The sequence below is a fragment of the Cibotium barometz genome, chromosome 13 (assembly GCF_041138505.1).
Source record: "Cibotium barometz isolate CiBa-2024 chromosome 13, ASM4113850v1, whole genome shotgun sequence".
Lineage (NCBI taxonomy): Eukaryota > Viridiplantae > Streptophyta > Polypodiopsida > Cyatheales > Cibotiaceae > Cibotium > Cibotium barometz.
Window position 1 is genome coordinate 57,184,518 of NC_141058.1, and position 27,819 is coordinate 57,212,336.

Here is a 27,819-nt window from a genome sequence, read left to right on the forward strand (position 1 = left end):
CAACTTCCCATAGTGTTAAGAAGTCCCTACGTGCTTCTCTTCTCGATTCTGAAGATATTAGTCAACTTGATTTTGCAGGGTTTAGAGTCATAGCCGTGATCATCTTTAGAATCACCGTGATGGTCTTCACCCTAATCAGCCCAACCAATTGTTCAAATGAGTTTTATAATACCCCTAGGAACTATTTCAAATGTCTATCTTATTAAATTATAAAGTTTATGTGGTGTGCTTCCGCTTTCTTGCTGCTTGTATGCATGTTTGGTGGGAAGAGTTTGGGTGCCATAGGTATGCATCTTGTCTCTTGGAATGCACTTATCGCATGATATTACCAATTTCTTTTAAGATGATTCAATGTTCTCACCTCTCTCAAGAGTCTTTGTGAAGATCCATGGGCCAATACTGGAATGAGATAAACTTCTTTGCAGAGAGACTCAAATTGAGCAATGCATACACGCTGATCCATACATGAGCATACCCCAAGTGTGAAGTCATGAGATGAGACAATCTCATTACATCGTGGAAATCTTAAGAGACTCCTAGAGTACATGTCAAGAGCGGTATTCCAAACTGAAACATCCTAAAAGGGCCCACGTTTGTGAATATCCTCTCATGAACTTTTCTACTATTAGCTAGAATCTTCTCACATCCAACCATCCTACACTTGCACATTTTGACTCTAAAAGATATCATTTCGTTGAAAATCTAATTACTAGGTAGATATGTATACTAAGTATGGATTGCTTGCAGAAGTACATACTTTTCTTGCTTAACGCCCATCAATTCCAAGCAACGATATAGGCGGCCAAAGCATTCTCGATTTTTGGTCTAAGCCCAGAAGTGCTCTTCTTCCTTCCTTAAGAGGATTGTCCATGGATAACTTACTACTTGATCATTCCAAGAGAATTTAGCCAGTGCAAAGAAAACACACTCCTTTGTGTGTGCTGGCTGCGCATTGCTTCCTTGGGAGGAGGATCTTGGTTGGCTAGATGCATTGTATCATCAAATAATGGTGTCATCTGTGACAACATATTATGCTCGGTGAGAAATAGTGCGGTCATTTGACAACATATTTGTGGATTATATGTATATTAAATGCAATGCCCTTGCAAAGGAGCATCTGAGAAGGATCAAAAAGTATTTTATGAGCCACAACACAACATTTAATATATGATTAACGCATAGACTCCCTGATCCAAAATGAAACATCCTGAAAGAGCCCACATTTGTGAATATCCTCGTGAATTTTTCTACTATTATAGCTGGAATCTTCTCACATCCAACCATGCACATTTTGACTCTAAAAGATATCATTTTGTTGAAAATTACTAGGTAGATACGTATACTAAGTATGGCTTACTTGCAAACGTACATACTTTTTTGGTTGGCCCATCAAATCCAGACCAAGATATAGGCGGACAAAGCATTCTAGATTTTTGAGATAATCCCAGAAGTACCCTTCTCCCTCCTTGTTAAGAGGATTCTCCATGGATTCCTCACTACTTTATGATTCCAAGGTAGTTCAGCCAGTGCAAAGAAAACACACTCCTTTGTGTGTGCTGGCTGCGCATTGCTTCCTTTTTGGGAGGAGGATCCTCGTTGGCTAGATGCATTGTATCATCACAGGCAATGGTGTCACAAGCCTTCCAGACCTTACGTGCATGAAATGGTTTTCATTGTCTAAAAATTTAGATTTACACAGATCCATCCAGAATCATGCTCGTGTGATAAGAAATCGTGCGCATGATCACGACAGGAATCACATAAAAATTACTGTTTATTCTCAGACCTCACAACTTTCCATAGTGCTAAGAAGTCCCTACGTGCTTCTCTTCTCGATTCTGAAGATATCAGTCGACTTGATTTTGCAGGGTTTAGAGTCACAGCCGTGATCATCTTTAGAATCACTGTGATGGTCTTCACCCTAATCAGCCCACCAAAGTGTTCAAATGAGTTTCCTAATACCCCTAGGAACTATTTCAAATGTCTATCTTATTAAATTATAAAGTTTACGCGGTGCGCTTCCGCTTTCTTGCTGCTTGTATGCATGTTTGGTGGGAAGAGTTTGGGTGCCATAGGTATGCATCTTGTCTCTTGGAAGGCACTTATCGCATGATATTACCAATTTTCTTTAAGATGATTCAGTGTCCTCACCTCTATCTTGTCAAAGTGGGGTTGGTGGAAAATAGTGGTGTCACCTGACAACATATTGGGCTTGGTGGGAAATAGCGGGGTCACTTGACAAGATATTGGTGGACTATGTGTATATTAAACACAGTGCCCTTGCAAAGGAGCGCCTAGGAAGGATAAAAAATGTTTAATCAACCACCACAGGAGCATTTAATATACGAGCAATGCATACACACTGATCCATACACGAGCGTACCCCAAGTGTAAAGTGATGATCAGACAATCTCATTGCGTCGTGGAAATCTTAAGAGACTCCTCGAGTACATGTCAAGAGCGGTATTCCAAAATGAAACATCCGCAACAAAGAGCCCATGTTTGTGAATATCCTCATGAATTTTTTTACTATTGGCTGGAATCTTCTCACATCCAACCGTCCTACACTTGAACATATTGACTCTAAAAGATAAGATTTTGTTGAAAATTATTGGATAGATATGTATACTAAGTATGGCTTGCTTGATTTTTGAGTTAAGCCCAGAAGTGCCCCTTCTCCCTCCTTGTTAAGAGGATATTCTCCATGGATTCCTCACTACTTGATGACTGCGAGACAATTCAGCCAGTGCACAGAAAACACGCTCCTTTGTGTGTGCTGGCCGCGCATTGCTTCTTCCTTGTTGGGAGGAGGATCCTGGTTGGCTAGATGCATTATTATATCATCAAAGGAAATGTTGTCACAAGCCTTCCGGACTTTACGTGCAAGAAATGGTTTTCATTGTCTAAAAAGTTAGATTTGCACAGATCCATCCAGAATCATGCTCGTGTGATAAGAAATCGTGGGCATGATCACGATAGGAATCACATCAAAATTACTAGTTATTCTCAGACCTCAAAACTTTACGTAGTGTTAAGTCCCTACGTGCTTCTCTTCTGGATTCTGAAGATATTAGTGAGCTTGATTTTGCAAGGTTTAGTCACAGCCGTGATCCTCTTTAGAATCACAATGATGGTCTTCACCTAAAGCAGCCCAACGAATTGTTCAAATGGGTTTCGTGGTACCCCTAGGAACTATTTCAGATGTCTATCTTATTAAATTACCAAGTTTACGCGGTGGTGTGCTTCCGCTTTCTTGTTGCTTGTATGCATGTTTGGAGGGAAGAGTTTGGGTGTCATAGGTATGCATCTTGTCTCTTGGAATGCACTTATCGCATGATATCACCAACTATTTTTTTAAGAGGATTCAATGTCCTCACCTCTATTTTGTCGAAGTGGGGTTGGTGGGAAAATAGTGGTGTGACCGACCACATATTGGGCTTGGTGGAAAATAGTGGGGTCACTTGACAACATATTGGTGGATTATGTGTATATTGAATGCAGTGCCCTTGCAGAGAAGCGTCTAGGAAGGATTAAAAAATGTTTGATCAGCCACCACACCAGCAAACGTTTGGGCTGCTCAACCAAGGATTCTCCCATAATGGAGGCCTTACAAACTAGAGCTAGCCGCCGCCAATACCTACAAGAGAGGGAAGCATTAATTTGCAGCAACATTTCCACCCATAGATGAGCTGCCTCTTCAGTCCAATGGTGAGTCAATGAAAATGTTTTATAGCCTCTCTCTAAGAGTCTTTGTGAAGATATCCATGCACCCCCTCAATGTCCACCCATAGATGAGCGACCTCTTCGGTCTCTAAGAGTCTTTGTGAAGATACCTATGCACCCCCTTAATCTCCACCCATACATGAGCTTACCTCTTCGGTCCAATGCCGATCAGCGAAGATGTTCTTTTAGAACATCTCTCTCAACAGTCTTTGTGAAGATATGGGGCAATACTAGAATGATATAAACTTCCTTACAGAGAGACTCAAACTGAGCAGTGCATACACACTGATCCATACATGAGCATACCCCAAGTGTGAACTGATGAAGAGACAATCTCATTGCATCGTGGAAATCTTAAGGGACTCCTAGAGTACATGTCAAGAGCGGTATTCCAAAATGAAACATCCTAAAAGGGCCCACATTTGTGAATATCCTCTCATGAACTTTTCTACTATTAGCTAGAATCTTCTCATCCAACCATCCTACACTTGCACATTCTGACTCTAAAAGATATGATTTCGTTGAAAATTACTAGGTAGATATGTATACTAAGTATGGATTGCTTGCAGAAGTACATACTTTTCTTGCTTAACGCCCATCAATTCCAAGCAACGATATAGGCGGCCAAAGCATTCTAGACTTTTGGTCTAAGCCCAGAAGTGCTCTTCTTCCTTCCTTAAGAGGATTGTCCATGGATTCCTTACTACTTGATCATTCCAAGAGAATTTAGCCAGTGCAAAGAAAACACACTCCTTTGTGTGTGCTGGCTGCGCATTGCTTCCTTGGGAGGAGGATCTTGGTTGGCTAGATGCATTGTATCATCAAATAATGGTGTCATCTGTGACAACATATTGTGCTCGATGAGAAATAGTGCAGTCATTTGACAACATATTTGTGGATTATATGTATATTAAATGCAATGCCCTTGCAAAGGAGCATCTGAGAAGGATTAAAAAGTATTTTATGAGCCACAACACAACATTTAATATATGATTAATGCATAGACCCCCTGATCCAAAATGAAACATCCTGAAAGAGCCCACATTTGTGAATATCCTCATGAATTTTTCTGCTATTATAGCTGGAATCTTCTCACATCCAACCATCCTGCACTTGCACATTTTGACTCTAAAAGATATCATTTTGTTGAAAATTACTAGGTAGATACGTATACTAAGTATGGCTTACTTGCAAACATACATACTTTTTTTGTTAGCTCATCAAATCCAGACCAAGATATAGGCGGACAAAGCATTCTAGATTTTTGAGATAATCGCAGAAGTACTCTTCTCCTCCTTGTTAAGAGGATTCTCCATGGATTCCTCACTACTTGATGATTCCAAGATAGTTCAGCCAGTGCAAAGAAAACACACTCCTTTGTGTGTGCTGGCTGCGCATTGCTTCCTTTTTGGGAGGAGGATCTTGGTTGGCTAGATGCATTGTATCATCACAAGCAATGGTGTCACAAGCCTTCCAGACCTTACGTGCATGAAATGGTTTTCATTGTCTAAAAATTTAGATTTACACAGATCTATCCAGAATCATGCTCATGTGATAAGAAATCGTGCGCATGATCACGACAGGAATCACATCAAAAGTACTATTTATTCTCAGACCTCACAACTTCCCATAGTGTTAAGAAGTCCCTACGTGCTTCTCTTCTCGATTCTGAAGATATTAGTCAACTTGATTTTGCAGGGTTTAGAGTCATAGCCGTGATCATCTTTAGAATCACCGTGATGGTCTTCACCCTAATCAGCCCAACCAATTGTTCAAATGAGTTTTATAATACCCCTAGGAACTATTTCAAATGTCTATCTTATTAAATTATAAAGTTTATGTGGTGTGCTTCCGCTTTCTTGCTGCTTGTATGCATGTTTGGTGGGAAGAGTTTGGGTGCCATAGGTATGCATCTTGTCTCTTGGAATGCACTTATCGCATGATATTACCAATTTCTTTTAAGATGATTCAATGTTCTCACCTCTCTCAAGAGTCTTTGTGAAGATCCATGGGCCAATACTGGAATGAGATAAACTTCTTTGCAGAGAGACTCAAATTGAGCAATGCATACACGCTGATCCATACATGAGCATACCCCAAGTGTGAAGTCATGAGATGAGACAATCTCATTACATCGTGGAAATCTTAAGAGACTCCTAGAGTACATGTCAAGAGCGGTATTCCAAACTGAAACATCCTAAAAGGGCCCACGTTTGTGAATATCCTCTCATGAACTTTTCTACTATTAGCTAGAATCTTCTCACATCCAACCATCCTACACTTGCACATTTTGACTCTAAAAGATATCATTTCGTTGAAAATCTAATTACTAGGTAGATATGTATACTAAGTATGGATTGCTTGCAGAAGTACATACTTTTCTTGCTTAACGCCCATCAATTCCAAGCAACGATATAGGCGGCCAAAGCATTCTCGATTTTTGGTCTAAGCCCAGAAGTGCTCTTCTTCCTTCCTTAAGAGGATTGTCCATGGATTCCTTACTACTTGATCATTCCAAGAGAATTTAGCCAGTGCAAAGAAAACACACTCCTTTGTGTGTGCTGGCTGCGCATTGCTTCCTTGGGAGGAGGATCTTGGTTGGCTAGATGCATTGTATCATCAAATAATGGTGTCATCTGTGACAACATATTATGCTCGGTGAGAAATAGTGCGGTCATTTGACAACATATTTGTGGATTATATGTATATTAAATGCAATGCCCTTGCAAAGGAGCATCTGAGAAGGATCAAAAAGTATTTTATGAGCCACAACACAACATTTAATATATGATTAACGCATAGACTCCCTGATCCAAAATGAAACATCCTGAAAGAGCCCACATTTGTGAATATCCTCGTGAATTTTTCTACTATTATAGCTGGAATCTTCTCACATCCAACCATGCACATTTTGACTCTAAAAGATATCATTTTGTTGAAAATTACTAGGTAGATACGTATACTAAGTATGGCTTACTTGCAAACGTACATACTTTTTTGGTTGGCCCATCAAATCCAGACCAAGATATAGGCGGACAAAGCATTCTAGATTTTTGAGATAATCCCAGAAGTACCCTTCTCCCTCCTTGTTAAGAGGATTCTCCATGGATTCCTCACTACTTTATGATTCCAAGGTAGTTCAGCCAGTGCAAAGAAAACACACTCCTTTGTGTGTGCTGGCTGCGCATTGCTTCCTTTTTGGGAGGAGGATCCTCGTTGGCTAGATGCATTGTATCATCACAGGCAATGGTGTCACAAGCCTTCCAGACCTTACGTGCATGAAATGGTTTTCATTGTCTAAAAATTTAGATTTACACAGATCCATCCAGAATCATGCTCGTGTGATAAGAAATCGTGCGCATGATCACGACAGGAATCACATAAAAATTACTGTTTATTCTCAGACCTCACAACTTTCCATAGTGCTAAGAAGTCCCTACGTGCTTCTCTTCTCGATTCTGAAGATATCAGTCGACTTGATTTTGCAGGGTTTAGAGTCACAGCCGTGATCATCTTTAGAATCACTGTGATGGTCTTCACCCTAATCAGCCCACCAAAGTGTTCAAATGAGTTTCCTAATACCCCTAGGAACTATTTCAAATGTCTATCTTATTAAATTATAAAGTTTACGCGGTGCGCTTCCGCTTTCTTGCTGCTTGTATGCATGTTTGGTGGGAAGAGTTTGGGTGCCATAGGTATGCATCTTGTCTCTTGGAAGGCACTTATCGCATGATATTACCAATTTTCTTTAAGATGATTCAGTGTCCTCACCTCTATCTTGTCAAAGTGGGGTTGGTGGAAAATAGTGGTGTCACCTGACAACATATTGGGCTTGGTGGGAAATAGCGGGGTCACTTGACAAGATATTGGTGGACTATGTGTATATTAAACACAGTGCCCTTGCAAAGGAGCGCCTAGGAAGGATAAAAAATGTTTAATCAACCACCACAGGAGCATTTAATATACGAGCAATGCATACACACTGATCCATACACGAGCGTACCCCAAGTGTAAAGTGATGATCAGACAATCTCATTGCGTCGTGGAAATCTTAAGAGACTCCTCGAGTACATGTCAAGAGCGGTATTCCAAAATGAAACATCCGCAACAAAGAGCCCATGTTTGTGAATATCCTCATGAATTTTTTTACTATTGGCTGGAATCTTCTCACATCCAACCGTCCTACACTTGAACATATTGACTCTAAAAGATAAGATTTTGTTGAAAATTATTGGATAGATATGTATACTAAGTATGGCTTGCTTGATTTTTGAGTTAAGCCCAGAAGTTCCCCTTCTCCCTCCTTGTTAAGAGGATATTCTCCATGGATTCCTCACTACTTGATGACTGCGAGACAATTCAGCCAGTGCACAGAAAACACGCTCCTTTGTGTGTGCTGGCCGCGCATTGCTTCTTCCTTGTTGGGAGGAGGATCCTGGTTGGCTAGATGCATTATTATATCATCAAAGGAAATGTTGTCACAAGCCTTCCGGACTTTACGTGCAAGAAATGGTTTTCATTGTCTAAAAAGTTAGATTTGCACAGATCCATCCAGAATCATGCTCGTGTGATAAGAAATCGTGGGCATGATCACGATAGGAATCACATCAAAATTACTAGTTATTCTCAGACCTCAAAACTTTACGTAGTGTTAAGTCCCTACGTGCTTCTCTTCTGGATTCTGAAGATATTAGTGAGCTTGATTTTGCAAGGTTTAGTCACAGCCGTGATCCTCTTTAGAATCACAATGATGGTCTTCACCTAAAGCAGCCCAACGAATTGTTCAAATGGGTTTCGTGGTACCCCTAGGAACTATTTCAGATGTCTATCTTATTAAATTACCAAGTTTACGCGGTGGTGTGCTTCCGCTTTCTTGTTGCTTGTATGCATGTTTGGAGGGAAGAGTTTGGGTGTCATAGGTATGCATCTTGTCTCTTGGAATGCACTTATCGCATGATATCACGAACTATTTTTTTAAGAGGATTCAATGTCCTCACCTCTATTTTGTCGAAGTGGGGTTGGTGGGAAAATAGTGGTGTGACCGACCACATATTGGGCTTGGTGGAAAATAGTGGGGTCACTTGACAACATATTGGTGGATTATGTGTATATTGAATGCAGTGCCCTTGCAGAGAAGCGTCTAGGAAGGATTAAAAAATGTTTGATCAGCCACCACACCAGCAAACGTTTGGGCTGCTCAACCAAGGATTCTCCCATAATGGAGGCCTTACAAACTAGAGCTAGCCGCCGCCAATACCTACAAGAGAGGGAAGCATTAATTTGCAGCAACATTTCCACCCATAGATGAGCTGCCTCTTCAGTCCAATGGTGAGTCAATGAAAATGTTTTATAGCCTCTCTCTAAGAGTCTTTGTGAAGATATCCATGCACCCCCTCAATGTCCACCCATAGATGAGCGACCTCTTCGGTCTCTAAGAGTCTTTGTGAAGATACCTATGCAGCCCCTTAATCTCCACCCATACATGAGCTTACCTCTTCGGTCCAATGCCGATCAGCGAAGATGTTCTTTTAGAACATCTCTCTCAACAGTCTTTGTGAAGATATGGGGCAATACTAGAATGATATAAACTTCCTTACAGAGAGACTCAAACTGAGCAGTGCATACACACTGATCCATACATGAGCATACCCCAAGTGTGAACTGATGAAGAGACAATCTCATTGCATCGTGGAAATCTTAAGGGACTCCTAGAGTACATGTCAAGAGTGGTATTCCAAAATGAAACATCCTAAAAGGGCCCACATTTGTGAATATCCTCTCATGAACTTTTCTACTATTAGCTAGAATCTTCTCATCCAACCATCCTACACTTGCACATTCTGACTCTAAAAGATATGATTTCGTTGAAAATTACTAGGTAGATATGTATACTAAGTATGGATTGCTTGCAGAAGTACATACTTTTCTTGCTTAACGCCCATCAATTCCAAGCAACGATATAGGCGGCCAAAGCATTCTAGACTTTTGGTCTAAGCCCAGAAGTGCTCTTCTTCCTTCCTTAAGAGGATTGTCCATGGATTCCTTACTACTTGATCATTCCAAGAGAATTTAGCCAGTGCAAAGAAAACACACTCCTTTGTGTGTGCTGGCTGCGCATTGCTTCCTTGGGAGGAGGATCTTGGTTGGCTAGATGCATTGTATCATCAAATAATGGTGTCATCTGTGACAACATATTGTGCTCGGTGAGAAATAGTGCAGTCATTTGACAACATATTTGTGGATTATATGTATATTAAATGCAATGCCCTTGCAAAGGAGCATCTGAGAAGGATTAAAAAGTATTTTATGAGCCACAACACAACATTTAATATATGATTAATGCATAGACCCCCTGATCCAAAATGAAACATCCTGAAAGAGCCCACATTTGTGAATATCCTCATGAATTTTTCTGCTATTATAGCTGGAATCTTCTCACATCCAACCATCCTGCACTTGCACATTTTGACTCTAAAAGATATCATTTTGTTGAAAATTACTAGGTAGATACGTATACTAAGTATGGCTTACTTGCAAACATACATACTTTTTTTGTTAGCTCATCAAATCCAGACCAAGATATAGGCGGACAAAGCATTCTAGATTTTTGAGATAATCGCAGAAGTACTCTTCTCCTCCTTGTTAAGAGGATTCTCCATGGATTCCTCACTACTTGATGATTCCAAGATAGTTCAGCCAGTGCAAAGAAAACACACTCCTTTGTGTGTGCTGGCTGCGCATTGCTTCCTTTTTGGGAGGAGGATCTTGGTTGGCTAGATGCATTGTATCATCACAAGCAATGGTGTCACAAGCCTTCCAGACCTTACGTGCATGAAATGGTTTTCATTGTCTAAAAATTTAGATTTACACAGATCTATCCAGAATCATGCTCATGTGATAAGAAATCGTGCGCATGATCACGACAGGAATCACATCAAAAGTACTATTTATTCTCAGACCTCACAACTTCCCATAGTGTTAAGAAGTCCCTACGTGCTTCTCTTCTCGATTCTGAAGATATTAGTCAACTTGATTTTGCAGGGTTTAGAGTCATAGCCGTGATCATCTTTAGAATCACCGTGATGGTCTTCACCCTAATCAGCCTAACCAATTGTTCAAATGAGTTTTATAATACCCCTAGGAACTATTTCAAATGTCTATCTTATTAAATTATAAAGTTTATGTGGTGTGCTTCCGCTTTCTTGCTGCTTGTATGCATGTTTGGTGGGAAGAGTTTGGGTGCCATAGGTATGCATCTTGTCTCTTGGAATGCACTTATCGCATGATATTACCAATTTCTTTTAAGATGATTCAATGTTCTCACCTCTCTCAAGAGTCTTTGTGAAGATCCATGGGCCAATACTGGAATGAGATAAACTTCTTTGCAGAGAGACTCAAATTGAGCAATGCATACACGCTGATCCATACATGAGCATACCCCAAGTGTGAAGTCATGAGATGAGACAATCTCATTACATCGTGGAAATCTTAAGAGACTCCTAGAGTACATGTCAAGAGCGGTATTCCAAACTGAAACATCCTAAAAGGGCCCACGTTTGTGAATATCCTCTCATGAACTTTTCTACTATTAGCTAGAATCTTCTCACATCCAACCATCCTACACTTGCACATTTTGACTCTAAAAGATATCATTTCGTTGAAAATCTAATTACTAGGTAGATATGTATACTAAGTATGGATTGCTTGCAGAAGTACATACTTTTCTTGCTTAACGCCCATCAATTCCAAGCAACGATATAGGCGGCCAAAGCATTCTCGATTTTTGGTCTAAGCCCAGAAGTGCTCTTCTTCCTTCCTTAAGAGGATTGTCCATGGATAACTTACTACTTGATCATTCCAAGAGAATTTAGCCAGTGCAAAGAAAACACACTCCTTTGTGTGTGCTGGCTGCGCATTGCTTCCTTGGGAGGAGGATCTTGGTTGGCTAGATGCATTGTATCATCAAATAATGGTGTCATCTGTGACAACATATTATGCTCGGTGAGAAATAGTGCGGTCATTTGACAACATATTTGTGGATTATATGTATATTAAATGCAATGCCCTTGCAAAGGAGCATCTGAGAAGGATCAAAAAGTATTTTATGAGCCACAACACAACATTTAATATATGATTAACGCATAGACTCCCTGATCCAAAATGAAACATCCTGAAAGAGCCCACATTTGTGAATATCCTCGTGAATTTTTCTACTATTATAGCTGGAATCTTCTCACATCCAACCATGCACATTTTGACTCTAAAAGATATCATTTTGTTGAAAATTACTAGGTAGATACGTATACTAAGTATGGCTTACTTGCAAACGTACATACTTTTTTGGTTGGCCCATCAAATCCAGACCAAGATATAGGCGGACAAAGCATTCTAGATTTTTGAGATAATCCCAGAAGTACCCTTCTCCCTCCTTGTTAAGAGGATTCTCCATGGATTCCTCACTACTTTATGATTCCAAGGTAGTTCAGCCAGTGCAAAGAAAACACACTCCTTTGTGTGTGCTGGCTGCGCATTGCTTCCTTTTTGGGAGGAGGATCCTCGTTGGCTAGATGCATTGTATCATCACAGGCAATGGTGTCACAAGCCTTCCAGACCTTACGTGCATGAAATGGTTTTCATTGTCTAAAAATTTAGATTTACACAGATCCATCCAGAATCATGCTCGTGTGATAAGAAATCGTGCGCATGATCACGACAGGAATCACATAAAAATTACTGTTTATTCTCAGACCTCACAACTTTCCATAGTGCTAAGAAGTCCCTACGTGCTTCTCTTCTCGATTCTGAAGATATCAGTCGACTTGATTTTGCAGGGTTTAGAGTCACAGCCGTGATCATCTTTAGAATCACTGTGATGGTCTTCACCCTAATCAGCCCACCAAAGTGTTCAAATGAGTTTCCTAATACCCCTAGGAACTATTTCAAATGTCTATCTTATTAAATTATAAAGTTTACGCGGTGCGCTTCCGCTTTCTTGCTGCTTGTATGCATGTTTGGTGGGAAGAGTTTGGGTGCCATAGGTATGCATCTTGTCTCTTGGAAGGCACTTATCGCATGATATTACCAATTTTCTTTAAGATGATTCAGTGTCCTCACCTCTATCTTGTCAAAGTGGGGTTGGTGGAAAATAGTGGTGTCACCTGACAACATATTGGGCTTGGTGGGAAATAGCGGGGTCACTTGACAAGATATTGGTGGACTATGTGTATATTAAACACAGTGCCCTTGCAAAGGAGCGCCTAGGAAGGATAAAAAATGTTTAATCAACCACCACAGGAGCATTTAATATACGAGCAATGCATACACACTGATCCATACACGAGCGTACCCCAAGTGTAAAGTGATGATCAGACAATCTCATTGCGTCGTGGAAATCTTAAGAGACTCCTCGAGTACATGTCAAGAGCGGTATTCCAAAATGAAACATCCGCAACAAAGAGCCCATGTTTGTGAATATCCTCATGAATTTTTTTACTATTGGCTGGAATCTTCTCACATCCAACCGTCCTACACTTGAACATATTGACTCTAAAAGATAAGATTTTGTTGAAAATTATTGGATAGATATGTATACTAAGTATGGCTTGCTTGATTTTTGAGTTAAGCCCAGAAGTGCCCCTTCTCCCTCCTTGTTAAGAGGATATTCTCCATGGATTCCTCACTACTTGATGACTGCGAGACAATTCAGCCAGTGCACAGAAAACACGCTCCTTTGTGTGTGCTGGCCGCGCATTGCTTCTTCCTTGTTGGGAGGAGGATCCTGGTTGGCTAGATGCATTATTATATCATCAAAGGAAATGTTGTCACAAGCCTTCCGGACTTTACGTGCAAGAAATGGTTTTCATTGTCTAAAAAGTTAGATTTGCACAGATCCATCCAGAATCATGCTCGTGTGATAAGAAATCGTGGGCATGATCACGATAGGAATCACATCAAAATTACTAGTTATTCTCAGACCTCAAAACTTTACGTAGTGTTAAGTCCCTACGTGCTTCTCTTCTGGATTCTGAAGATATTAGTGAGCTTGATTTTGCAAGGTTTAGTCACAGCCGTGATCCTCTTTAGAATCACAATGATGGTCTTCACCTAAAGCAGCCCAACGAATTGTTCAAATGGGTTTCGTGGTACCCCTAGGAACTATTTCAGATGTCTATCTTATTAAATTACCAAGTTTACGCGGTGGTGTGCTTCCGCTTTCTTGTTGCTTGTATGCATGTTTGGAGGGAAGAGTTTGGGTGTCATAGGTATGCATCTTGTCTCTTGGAATGCACTTATCGCATGATATCACCAACTATTTTTTTAAGAGGATTCAATGTCCTCACCTCTATTTTGTCGAAGTGGGGTTGGTGGGAAAATAGTGGTGTGACCGACCACATATTGGGCTTGGTGGAAAATAGTGGGGTCACTTGACAACATATTGGTGGATTATGTATATATTGAATGCAGTGCCCTTGCAGAGAAGCGTCTAGGAAGGATTAAAAAATGTTTGATCAGCCACCACACCAGCAAACGTTTGGGCTGCTCAACCAAGGATTCTCCCATAATGGAGGCCTTACAAACTAGAGCTAGCCGCCGCCAATACCTACAAGAGAGGGAAGCATTAATTTGCAGCAACATTTCCACCCATAGATGAGCTGCCTCTTCAGTCCAATGGTGAGTCAATGAAAATGTTTTATAGCCTCTCTCTAAGAGTCTTTGTGAAGATATCCATGCACCCCCTCAATGTCCACCCATAGATGAGCGACCTCTTCGGTCTCTAAGAGTCTTTGTGAAGATACCTATGCACCCCCTTAATCTCCACCCATACATGAGCTTACCTCTTCGGTCCAATGCCGATCAGCGAAGATGTTCTTTTAGAACATCTCTCTCAACAGTCTTTGTGAAGATATGGGGCAATACTAGAATGATATAAACTTCCTTACAGAGAGACTCAAACTGAGCAGTGCATACACACTGATCCATACATGAGCATACCCCAAGTGTGAACTGATGAAGAGACAATCTCATTGCATCGTGGAAATCTTAAGGGACTCCTAGAGTACATGTCAAGAGCGGTATTCCAAAATGAAACATCCTAAAAGGGCCCACATTTGTGAATATCCTCTCATGAACTTTTCTACTATTAGCTAGAATCTTCTCATCCAACCATCCTACACTTGCACATTCTGACTCTAAAAGATATGATTTCGTTGAAAATTACTAGGTAGATATGTATACTAAGTATGGATTGCTTGCAGAAGTACATACTTTTCTTGCTTAACGCCCATCAATTCCAAGCAACGATATAGGCGGCCAAAGCATTCTAGACTTTTGGTCTAAGCCCAGAAGTGCTCTTCTTCCTTCCTTAAGAGGATTGTCCATGGATTCCTTACTACTTGATCATTCCAAGAGAATTTAGCCAGTGCAAAGAAAACACACTCCTTTGTGTGTGCTGGCTGCGCATTGCTTCCTTGGGAGGAGGATCTTGGTTGGCTAGATGCATTGTATCATCAAATAATGGTGTCATCTGTGACAACATATTATGCTCGGTGAGAAATAGTGCAGTCATTTGACAACATATTTGTGGATTATATGTATATTAAATGCAATGCCCTTGCAAAGGAGCATCTGAGAAGGATTAAAAAGTATTTTATGAGCCACAACACAACATTTAATATATGATTAATGCATAGACCCCCTGATCCAAAATGAAACATCCTGAAAGAGCCCACATTTGTGAATATCCTCATGAATTTTTCTGCTATTATAGCTGGAATCTTCTCACATCCAACCATCCTGCACTTGCACATTTTGACTCTAAAAGATATCATTTTGTTGAAAATTACTAGGTAGATACGTATACTAAGTATGGCTTACTTGCAAACATACATACTTTTTTTGTTAGCTCATCAAATCCAGACCAAGATATAGGCGGACAAAGCATTCTAGATTTTTGAGATAATCGCAGAAGTACTCTTCTCCTCCTTGTTAAGAGGATTCTCCATGGATTCCTCACTACTTGATGATTCCAAGATAGTTCAGCCAGTGCAAAGAAAACACACTCCTTTGTGTGTGCTGGCTGCGCATTGCTTCCTTTTTGGGAGGAGGATCTTGGTTGGCTAGATGCATTGTATCATCACAAGCAATGGTGTCACAAGCCTTCCAGACCTTACGTGCATGAAATGGTTTTCATTGTCTAAAAATTTAGATTTACACAGATCTATCCAGAATCATGCTCATGTGATAAGAAATCGTGCGCATGATCACGACAGGAATCACATCAAAAGTACTATTTATTCTCAGACCTCACAACTTCCCATAGTGTTAAGAAGTCCCTACGTGCTTCTCTTCTCGATTCTGAAGATATTAGTCAACTTGATTTTGCAGCGTTTAGAGTCATAGCCGTGATCATCTTTAGAATCACCGTGATGGTCTTCACCCTAATCAGCCCAACCAATTGTTCAAATGAGTTTTATAATACCCCTAGGAACTATTTCAAATGTCTATCTTATTAAATTATAAAGTTTATGTGGTGTGCTTCCGCTTTCTTGCTGCTTGTATGCATGTTTGGTGGGAAGAGTTTGGGTGCCATAGGTATGCATCTTGTCTCTTGGAATGCACTTATCGCATGATATTACCAATTTCTTTTAAGATGATTCAATGTTCTCACCTCTCTCAAGAGTCTTTGTGAAGATCCATGGGCCAATACTGGAATGAGATAAACTTCTTTGCAGAGAGACTCAAATTGAGCAATGCATACACGCTGATCCATACATGAGCATACCCCAAGTGTGAAGTCATGAGATGAGACAATCTCATTACATCGTGGAAATCTTAAGAGACTCCTAGAGTACATGTCAAGAGCGGTATTCCAAAATGAAACATCCTAAAAGGGCCCACGTTTGTGAATATCCTCTCATGAACTTTTCTACTATTAGCTAGAATCTTCTCACATCCAACCATCCTACACTTGCACATTTTGACTCTAAAAGATATCATTTCGTTGAAAATCTAATTACTAGGTAGATATGTATACTAAGTATGGATTGCTTGCAGAAGTACATACTTTTCTTGCTTAACGCCCATCAATTCCAAGCAACGATATAGGCGGCCAAAGCATTCTCGATTTTTGGTCTAAGCCCAGAAGTGCTCTTCTTCCTTCCTTAAGAGGATTGTCCATGGATTCCTTACTACTTGATCATTCCAAGAGAATTTAGCCAGTGCAAAGAAAACACACTCCTTTGTGTGTGCTGGCTGCGCATTGCTTCCTTGGGAGGAGGATCTTGGTTGGCTAGATGCATTGTATCATCAAATAATGGTGTCATCTGTGACAACATATTATGCTCGGTGAGAAATAGTGCGGTCATTTGACAACATATTTGTGGATTATATGTATATTAAATGCAATGCCCTTGCAAAGGAGCATCTGAGAAGGATCAAAAAGTATTTTATGAGCCACAACACAACATTTAATATATGATTAACGCATAGACTCCCTGATCCAAAATGAAACATCCTGAAAGAGCCCACATTTGTGAATATCCTCGTGAATTTTTCTACTATTATAGCTGGAATCTTCTCACATCCAACCATCCTACACTTGCACATTTTGACTCTAAAAGATATCATTTTGTTGAAAATTACTAGGTAGATACGTATACTAAGTATGGCTTACTTGCAAACGTACATACTTTTTTGGTTGGCCCATCAAATCCAGACCAAGATATAGGCGGACAAAGCATTCTAGATTTTTGAGATAATCCCAGAAGTACCCTTCTCCCTCCTTGTTAAGAGGATTCTCCATGGATTCCTCACTACTTTATGATTCCAAGGTAGTTCAGCCAGTGCAAAGAAAACACACTCCTTTGTGTGTGCTGGCTGCGCATTGCTTCCTTTTTGGGAGGAGGATCCTCGTTGGCTAGATGCATTGTATCATCATAGGCAATGGTGTCACAAGCCTTCCAGACCTTACGTGCATGAAATGGTTTTCATTGTCTAAAAATTTAGATTTACACAGATCCATCCAGAATCATGCTCGTGTGATAAGAAATCGTGCGCATGATCACGACAGGAATCACATAAAAATTACTGTTTATTCTCAGACCTCACAACTTTCCATAGTGCTAAGAAGTCCCTACGTGCTTCTCTTCTCGATTCTGAAGATATCAGTCGACTTGATTTTGCAGGGTTTAGAGTCACAGCCGTGATCATCTTTAGAATCACTGTGATGGTCTTCACCCTAATCAGCCCACCAAAGTGTTCAAATGAGTTTCCTAATACCCCTAGGAACTATTTCAAATGTCTATCTTATTAAATTATAAAGTTTACGCGGTGCGCTTCCGCTTTCTTGCTGCTTGTATGCATGTTTGGTGGAAAGAGTTTGGGTGCCATAGGTATGCATCTTGTCTCTTGGAAGGCACTTATCGCATGATATTACCAATTTTCTTTAAGATGATTCAGTGTCCTCACCTCTATCTTGTCAAAGTGGGGTTGGTGGAAAATAGTGGTGTCACCTGACAACATATTGGGCTTGGTGGGAAATAGCGGGGTCACTTGACAAGATATTGGTGGACTATGTGTATATTAAACACAGTGCCCTTGCAAAGGAGCGCCTAGGAAGGATAAAAAATGTTTAATCAACCACCACAGGAGCATTTAATATACGAGCAATGCATACACACTGATCCATACACGAGCGTACCCCAAGTGTAAAGTGATGATCAGACAATCTCATTGCGTCGTGGAAATCTTAAGAGACTCCTCGAGTACATGTCAAGAGCGGTATTCCAAAATGAAACATCCGCAACAAAGAGCCCATGTTTGTGAATATCCTCATGAATTTTTTTACTATTGGCTGGAATCTTCTCACATCCAACCGTCCTACACTTGAACATATTGACTCTAAAAGATAAGATTTTGTTGAAAATTATTGGATAGATATGTATACTAAGTATGGCTTGCTTGATTTTTGAGTTAAGCCCAGAAGTGCCCCTTCTCCCTCCTTGTTAAGAGGATATTCTCCATGGATTCCTCACTACTTGATGACTGCGAGACAATTCAGCCAGTGCACAGAAAACACGCTCCTTTGTGTGTGCTGGCCGCGCATTGCTTCTTCCTTGTTGGGAGGAGGATCCTGGTTGGCTAGATGCATTATTATATCATCAAAGGAAATGTTGTCACAAGCCTTCCGGACTTTACGTGCAAGAAATGGTTTTCATTGTCTAAAAAGTTAGATTTGCACAGATCCATCCAGAATCATGCTCGTGTGATAAGAAATCGTGGGCATGATCACGATAGGAATCACATCAAAATTACTAGTTATTCTCAGACCTCAAAACTTTACGTAGTGTTAAGTCCCTACGTGCTTCTCTTCTGGATTTTGAAGATATTAGTGAGCTTGATTTTGCAAGGTTTAGTCACAGCCGTGATCCTCTTTAGAATCACAATGATGGTCTTCACCTAAAGCAGCCCAACGAATTGTTCAAATGGGTTTCGTGGTACCCCTAGGAACTATTTCAGATGTCTATCTTATTAAATTATCAAGTTTACGCGGTGGTGTGCTTCCGCTTTCTTGTTGCTTGTATGCATGTTTGGAGGGAAGAGTTTGGGTGTCATAGGTATGCATCTTGTCTCTTGGAATGCACTTATCGCATGATATCACCAACTATTTTTTTAAGAGGATTCAATGTCCTCACCTCTATTTTGTCGAAGTGGGGTTGGTGGGAAAATAGTGGTGTGACCGACCACATATTGGGCTTGGTGGAAAATAGTGGGGTCACTTGACAACATATTGGTGGATTATGTGTATATTGAATGCAGTGCCCTTGCAGAGAAGCGTCTAGGAAGGATTAAAAAATGTTTGATCAGCCACCACACCAGCAAACGTTTGGGCTGCTCAACCAAGGATTCTCCCATAATGGAGGCCTTACAAACTAGAGCTAGCCGCCGCCAATACCTACAAGAGAGGGAAGCATTAATTTGCAGCAACATTTCCACCCATAGATGAGCTGCCTCTTCAGTCCAATGGTGAGTCAATGAAAATGTTTTATAGCCTCTCTCTAAGAGTCTTTGTGAAGATATCCATGCACCCCCTCAATGTCCACCCATAGATGAGCGACCTCTTCGGTCTCTAAGAGTCTTTGTGAAGATACCTATGCACCCCCTTAATCTCCACCCATACATGAGCTTACCTCTTCGGTCCAATGCCGATCAGCGAAGATGTTCTTTTAGAACATCTCTCTCAACAGTCTTTGTGAAGATATGGGGCAATACTAGAATGATATAAACTTCCTTACAGAGAGACTCAAACTGAGCAATGCATACACACTGATCCATACATGAGCATACCCCAAGTGTGAACTGATGAAGAGACAATCTCATTGCATCGTGGAAATCTTAAGGGACTCCTAGAGTACATGTCAAGAGCGGTATTCCAAAATGAAACATCCTAAAAGGGCCCACATTTGTGAATATCCTCTCATGAACTTTTCTACTATTAGCTAGAATCTTCTCATCCAACCATCCTACACTTGCACATTCTGACTCTAAAAGATATGATTTCGTTGAAAATTACTAGGTAGATATGTATACTAAGTATGGATTGCTTGCAGAAGTACATACTTTTCTTGCTTAACGCCCATCAATTCCAAGCAACGATATAGGCGGCCAAAGCATTCTAGACTTTTGGTCTAAGCCCAGAAGTGCTCTTCTTCCTTCCTTAAGAGGATTGTCCATGGATTCCTTACTACTTGATCATTCCAAGAGAATTTAGCCAGTGCAAAGAAAACACACTCCTTTGTGTGTGCTGGCTGCGCATTGCTTCCTTGGGAGGAGGATCTTGGTTGGCTAGATGCATTGTATCATCAAATAATGGTGTCATCTGTGACAACATATTGTGCTCGGTGAGAAATAGTGCAGTCATTTGACAACATATTTGTGGATTATATGTATATTAAATGCAATGCCCTTGCAAAGGAGCATCTGAGAAGGATTAAAAAGTATTTTATGAGCCACAACACAACATTTAATATATGATTAATGCATAGACCCCCTGATCCAAAATGAAACATCCTGAAAGAGCCCACATTTGTGAATATCCTCATGAATTTTTCTGCTATTATAGCTGGAATCTTCTCACATCCAACCATCCTGCACTTGCACATTTTGACTCTAAAAGATATCATTTTGTTGAAAATTACTAGGTAGATACGTATACTAAGTATGGCTTACTTGCAAACATACATACTTTTTTTGTTAGCTCATCAAATCCAGACCAAGATATAGGCGGACAAAGCATTCTAGATTTTTGAGATAATCGCGGAAGTACTCTTCTCCTCCTTGTTAAGAGGATTCTCCATGGATTCCTCACTACTTGATGATTCCAAGATAGTTCAGCCAGTGCAAAGAAAACACACTCCTTTGTGTGTGCTGGCTGCGCATTGCTTCCTTTTTGGGAGGAGGATCTTGGTTGGCTAGATGCATTGTATCATCACAAGCAATGGTGTCACAAGCCTTCCAGACCTTACGTGCATGAAATGGTTTTCATTGTCTAAAAATTTAGATTTACACAGATCTATCCAGAATCATGCTCATGTGATAAGAAATCGTGCGCATGATCACGACAGGAATCACATCAAAAGTACTATTTATTCTCAGACCTCACAACTTCCCATAGTGTTAAGAAGTCCCTACGTGCTTCTCTTCTCGATTCTGAAGATATTAGTCAACTTGATTTTGCAGGGTTTAGAGTCATAGCCGTGATCATCTTTAGAATCACCGTGATGGTCTTCACCCTAATCAGCCCAACCAATTGTTCAAATGAGTTTTATAATACCCCTAGGAACTATTTCAAATGTCTATCTTATTAAATTATAAAGTTTATGTGGTGTGCTTCCGCTTTCTTGCTGCTTGTATGCATGTTTGGTGGGAAGAGTTTGGGTGCCATAGGTATGCATCTTGTCTCTTGGAATGCACTTATCGCATGATATTACCAATTTCTTTTAAGATGATTCAATGTTCTCACCTCTCTCAAGAGTCTTTGTGAAGATCCATGGGCCAATACTAGAATGAGATAAACTTCTTTGCAGAGAGACTCAAATTGAGCAATGCATACACGCTGATCCATACATGAGCATACCCCAAGTGTGAAGTCATGAGATGAGACAATCTCATTACATCGTGGAAATCTTAAGAGACTCCTAGAGTACATGTCAAGAGCGGTATTCCAAAATGAAACATCCTAAAAGGGCCCACGTTTGTGAATATCCTCTCATGAACTTTTCTACTATTAGCTAGAATCTTCTCACATCCAACCATCCTACACTTGCACATTTTGACTCTAAAAGATATCATTTCGTTGAAAATCTAATTACTAGGTAGATATGTATACTAAGTATGGATTGCTTGCAGAAGTACATACTTTTCTTGCTTAACGCCCATCAATTCCAAGCAACGATATAGGCGGCCAAAGCATTCTAGATTTTTGGTCTAAGCCCAGAAGTGCTCTTCTTCCTTCCTTAAGAGGATTGTCCATGGATTCCTTACTACTTGATCATTCCAAGAGAATTTAGCCAGTGCAAAGAAAACACACTCCTTTGTGTGTGCTGGCTGCGCATTGCTTCCTTGGGAGGAGGATCTTGGTTGGCTAGATGCATTGTATCATCAAATAATGGTGTCATCTGTGACAACATATTATGCTCGGTGAGAAATAGTGCGGTCATTTGACAACATATTTGTGGATTATATGTATATTAAATGCAATGCCCTTGCAAAGGAGCATCTGAGAAGGATCAAAAAGTATTTTATGAGCCACAACACAACATTTAATATATGATTAACGCATAGACTCCCTGATCCAAAATGAAACATCCTGAAAGAGCCCACATTTGTGAGTATCCTCATGAATTTTTCTACTATTATAGCTGGAATCTTCTCACATCCAACCATCCTACACTTGCACATTTTGACTCTAAAAGATATCATTTTGTTGAAAATTACTAGGTAGATACGTATACTAAGTATGGCTTACTTGCAAACGTACATACTTTTTTGGTTGGCCCATCAAATCCAGACCAAGATATAGGTGGACAAAGCATTCTAGATTTTTGAGATAATCCCAGAAGTACCCTTCTCCCTCCTTGTTAAGAGGATTCTCCATGGATTCCTCACTACTTTATGATTCCAAGGTAGTTCAGCCAGTGCAAAGAAAACACACTCCTTTGTGTGTGCTGGCTGCGCATTGCTTCCTTTTTGGGAGGAGGATCCTCGTTGGCTAGATGCATTGTATCATCACAGGCAATGGTGTCACAAGCCTTCCAGACCTTACGTGCATGAAATGGTTTTCATTGTCTAAAAATTTAGATTTACACAGATCCATCCAGAATCATGCTCGTGTGATAAGAAATCGTGCGCATGATCACGACAGGAATCACATAAAAATTACTGTTTATTCTCAGACCTCACAACTTTCCATAGTGCTAAGAAGTCCCTACGTGCTTCTCTTCTCGATTCTGAAGATATCAGTCGACTTGATTTTGCAGGGTTTAGAGTCACAGCCGTGATCATCTTTAGAATCACTGTGATGGTCTTCACCCTAATCAGCCCACCAAAGTGTTCAAATGAGTTTCCTAATACCCCTAGGAACTATTTCAAATGTCTATCTTATTAAATTATAAAGTTTACGCGGTGCGCTTCCGCTTTCTTGCTGCTTGTATGCATGTTTGGTGGGAAGAGTTTGGGTGCCATAGGTATGCATCTTGTCTCTTGGAAGGCACTTATCGCATGATATTACCAATTTTCTTTAAGATGATTCAGTGTCCTCACCTCTATCTTGTCAAAGTGGGGTTGGTGGAAAATAGTGGTGTCACCTGACAACATATTGGGCTTGGTGGGAAATAGCGGGGTCACTTGACAAGATATTGGTGGACTATGTGTATATTAAACACAGTGCCCTTGCAAAGGAGCGCCTAGGAAGGATAAAAAATGTTTAATCAACCACCACAGGAGCATTTAATATACGAGCAATGCATACACACTGATCCATACACGAGCGTACCCCAAGTGTAAAGTGATGATCAGACAATCTCATTGCGTCGTGGAAATCTTAAGAGACTCCTCGAGTACATGTCAAGAGCGGTATTCCAAAATGAAACATCCGCAACAAAGAGCCCATGTTTGTGAATATCCTCATGAATTTTTTTACTATTGGCTGGAATCTTCTCACATCCAACCGTCCTACACTTGAACATATTGACTCTAAAAGATAAGATTTTGTTGAAAATTATTGGATAGATATGTATACTAAGTATGGCTTGCTTGATTTTTGAGTTAAGCCCAGAAGTGCCCCTTCTCCCTCCTTGTTAAGAGGATATTCTCCATGGATTCCTCACTACTTGATGACTGCGAGACAATTCAGCCAGTGCACAGAAAACACGCTCCTTTGTGTGTGCTGGCCGCGCATTGCTTCTTCCTTGTTGGGAGGAGGATCCTGGTTGGCTAGATGCATTATTATATCATCAAAGGAAATGTTGTCACAAGCCTTCCGGACTTTACGTGCAAGAAATGGTTTTCATTGTCTAAAAAGTTAGATTTGCACAGATCCATCCAGAATCATGCTCGTGTGATAAGAAATCGTGGGCATGATCACGATAGGAATCACATCAAAATTACTAGTTATTCTCAGACCTCAAAACTTTACGTAGTGTTAAGTCCCTACGTGCTTCTCTTCTGGATTCTGAAGATATTAGTGAGCTTGATTTTGCAAGGTTTAGTCACAGCCGTGATCCTCTTTAGAATCACAATGATGGTCTTCACCTAAAGCAGCCCAACGAATTGTTCAAATGGGTTTCGTGGTACCCCTAGGAACTATTTCAGATGTCTATCTTATTAAATTATCAAGTTTACGCGGTGGTGTGCTTCCGCTTTCTTGTTGCTTGTATGCATGTTTGGAGGGAAGAGTTTGGGTGTCATAGGTATGCATCTTGTCTCTTGGAATGCACTTATCGCATGATATCACCAACTATTTTTTTAAGAGGATTCAATGTCCTCACCTCTATTTTGTCGAAGCGGGGTTGGTGGGAAAATAGTGGTGTGACCGACCACATATTGGGCTTGGTGGAAAATAGTGGGGTCACTTGACAACATATTGGTGGATTATGTGTATATTGAATGCAGTGCCCTTGCAGAGAAGCGTCTAGGAAGGATTAAAAAATGTTTGATCAGCCACCACACCAGCAAACGTTTGGGCTGCTCAACCAAGGATTCTCCCATAATGGAGGCCTTACAAACTAGAGCTAGCCGCCGCCAATACCTACAAGAGAGGGAAGCATTAATTTGCAGCAACATTTCCACCCATAGATGAGCTGCCTCTTCAGTCCAATGGTGAGTCAATGAAAATGTTTTATAGCCTCTCTCTAAGAGTCTTTGTGAAGATATCCATGCACCCCCTCAATGTCCACCCATAGATGAGTGACCTCTTCGGTCTCTAAGAGTCTTTGTGAAGATACCTATGCACCCCCTTAATCTCCACCCATACATGAGCTTACCTCTTCGGTCCAATGCCGATCAGCGAAGATGTTCTTTTAGAACATCTCTCTCAACAGTCTTTGTGAAGATATGGGGCAATACTAGAATGATATAAACTTCCTTACAGAGAGACTCAAACTGAGCAGTGCATACACACTGATCCATACATGAGCATACCCCAAGTGTGAACTGATGAAGAGACAATCTCATTGCATCGTGGAAATCTTAAGGGACTCCTAGAGTACATGTCAAGAGCGGTATTCCAAAATGAAACATCCTAAAAGGGCCCACATTTGTGAATATCCTCTCATGAACTTTTCTACTATTAGCTAGAATCTTCTCATCCAACCATCCTACACTTGCACATTCTGACTCTAAAAGATATGATTTCGTTGAAAATTACTAGGTAGATATGTATACTAAGTATGGATTGCTTGCAGAAGTACATACTTTTCTTGCTTAACGCCCATCAATTCCAAGCAACGATATAGGCGGCCAAAGCATTCTAGACTTTTGGTCTAAGCCCAGAAGTGCTCTTCTTCCTTCCTTAAGAGGATTGTCCATGGATTCCTTACTACTTGATCATTCCAAGAGAATTTAGCCAGTGCAAAGAAAACACACTCCTTTGTGTGTGCTGGCTGCGCATTGCTTCCTTGGGAGGAGGATCTTGGTTGGCTAGATGCATTGTATCATCAAATAATGGTGTCATCTGTGACAACATATTGTGCTCGGTGAGAAATAGTGCGGTCATTTGACAACATATTTGTGGATTATATGTATATTAAATGCAATGCCCTTGCAAAGGAGCATCTGAGAAGGATCAAAAAGTATTTTATGAGCCACAACACAACATTTAATATATGATTAATGCATAGACCCCCTGATCCAAAATGAAACATCCTGAAAGAGCCCACATTTGTGAATATCCTCATGAATTTTTCTGCTATTATAGCTGGAATCTTCTCACATCCAACCATCCTGCACTTGCACATTTTGACTCTAAAAGATATCATTTTGTTGAAAATTACTAGGTAGATACGTATACTAAGTATGGCTTACTTGCAAACATACATACTTTTTTTGTTAGCTCATCAAATCCAGACCAAGATATAGGCGGACAAAGCATTCTAGATTTTTGAGATAATCGCAGAAGTACTCTTCTCCTCCTTGTTAAGAGGATTCTCCATGGATTCCTCACTACTTGATGATTCCAAGATAGTTCAGCCAGTGCAAAGAAAACACACTCCTTTGTGTGTGCTGGCTGCGCATTGCTTCCTTTTTGGGAGGAGGATCTTGGTTGGCTAGATGCATTGTATCATCACAAGCAATGGTGTCACAAGCCTTCCAGACCTTACGTGCATGAAATGGTTTTCATTGTCTAAAAATTTAGATTTACACAGATCTATCCAGAATCATGCTCATGTGATAAGAAATCGTGCGCATGATCACGACAGGAATCACATCAAAAGTACTATTTATTCTCAGACCTCACAACTTCCCATAGTGTTAAGAAGTCCCTACGTGCTTCTCTTCTCGATTCTGAAGATATTAGTCAACTTGATTTTGCAGGGTTTAGAGTCATAGCCGTGATCATCTTTAGAATCACCGTGATGGTCTTCACCCTAATCAGCCCAACCAATTGTTCAAATGAGTTTTATAATACCCCTAGGAACTATTTCAAATGTCTATCTTATTAAATTATAAAGTTTATGTGGTGTGCTTCCGCTTTCTTGCTGCTTGTATGCATGTTTGGTGGGAAGAGTTTGGGTGCCATAGGTATGCATCTTGTCTCTTGGAATGCACTTATCGCATGATATTACCAATTTCTTTTAAGATGATTCAATGTTCTCACCTCTCTCAAGAGTCTTTGTGAAGATCCATGGGCCAATACTAGAATGAGATAAACTTCTTTGCAGAGAGACTCAAATTGAGCAATGCATACACGCTGATCCATACATGAGCATACCCCAAGTGTGAAGTCATGAGATGAGACAATCTCATTACATCGTGGAAATCTTAAGAGACTCCTAGAGTACATGTCAAGAGCGGTATTCCAAAATGAAACATCCTAAAAGGGCCCACGTTTGTGAATATCCTCTCATGAACTTTTCTACTATTAGCTAGAATCTTCTCACATCCAACCATCCTACACTTGCACATTTTGACTCTAAAAGATATCATTTCGTTGAAAATCTAATTACTAGGTAGATATGTATACTAAGTATGGATTGCTTGCAGAAGTACATACTTTTCTTGCTTAACGCCCATCAATTCCAAGCAACGATATAGGCGGCCAAAGCATTCTAGATTTTTGGTCTAAGCCCAGAAGTGCTCTTCTTCCTTCCTTAAGAGGATTGTCCATGGATTCCTTACTACTTGATCATTCCAAGAGAATTTAGCCAGTGCAAAGAAAACACACTCCTTTGTGTGTGCTGGCTGCGCATTGCTTCCTTGGGAGGAGGATCTTGGTTGGCTAGATGCATTGTATCATCAAATAATGGTGTCATCTGTGACAACATATTATGCTCGGTGAGAAATAGTGCGGTCATTTGACAACATATTTGTGGATTATATGTA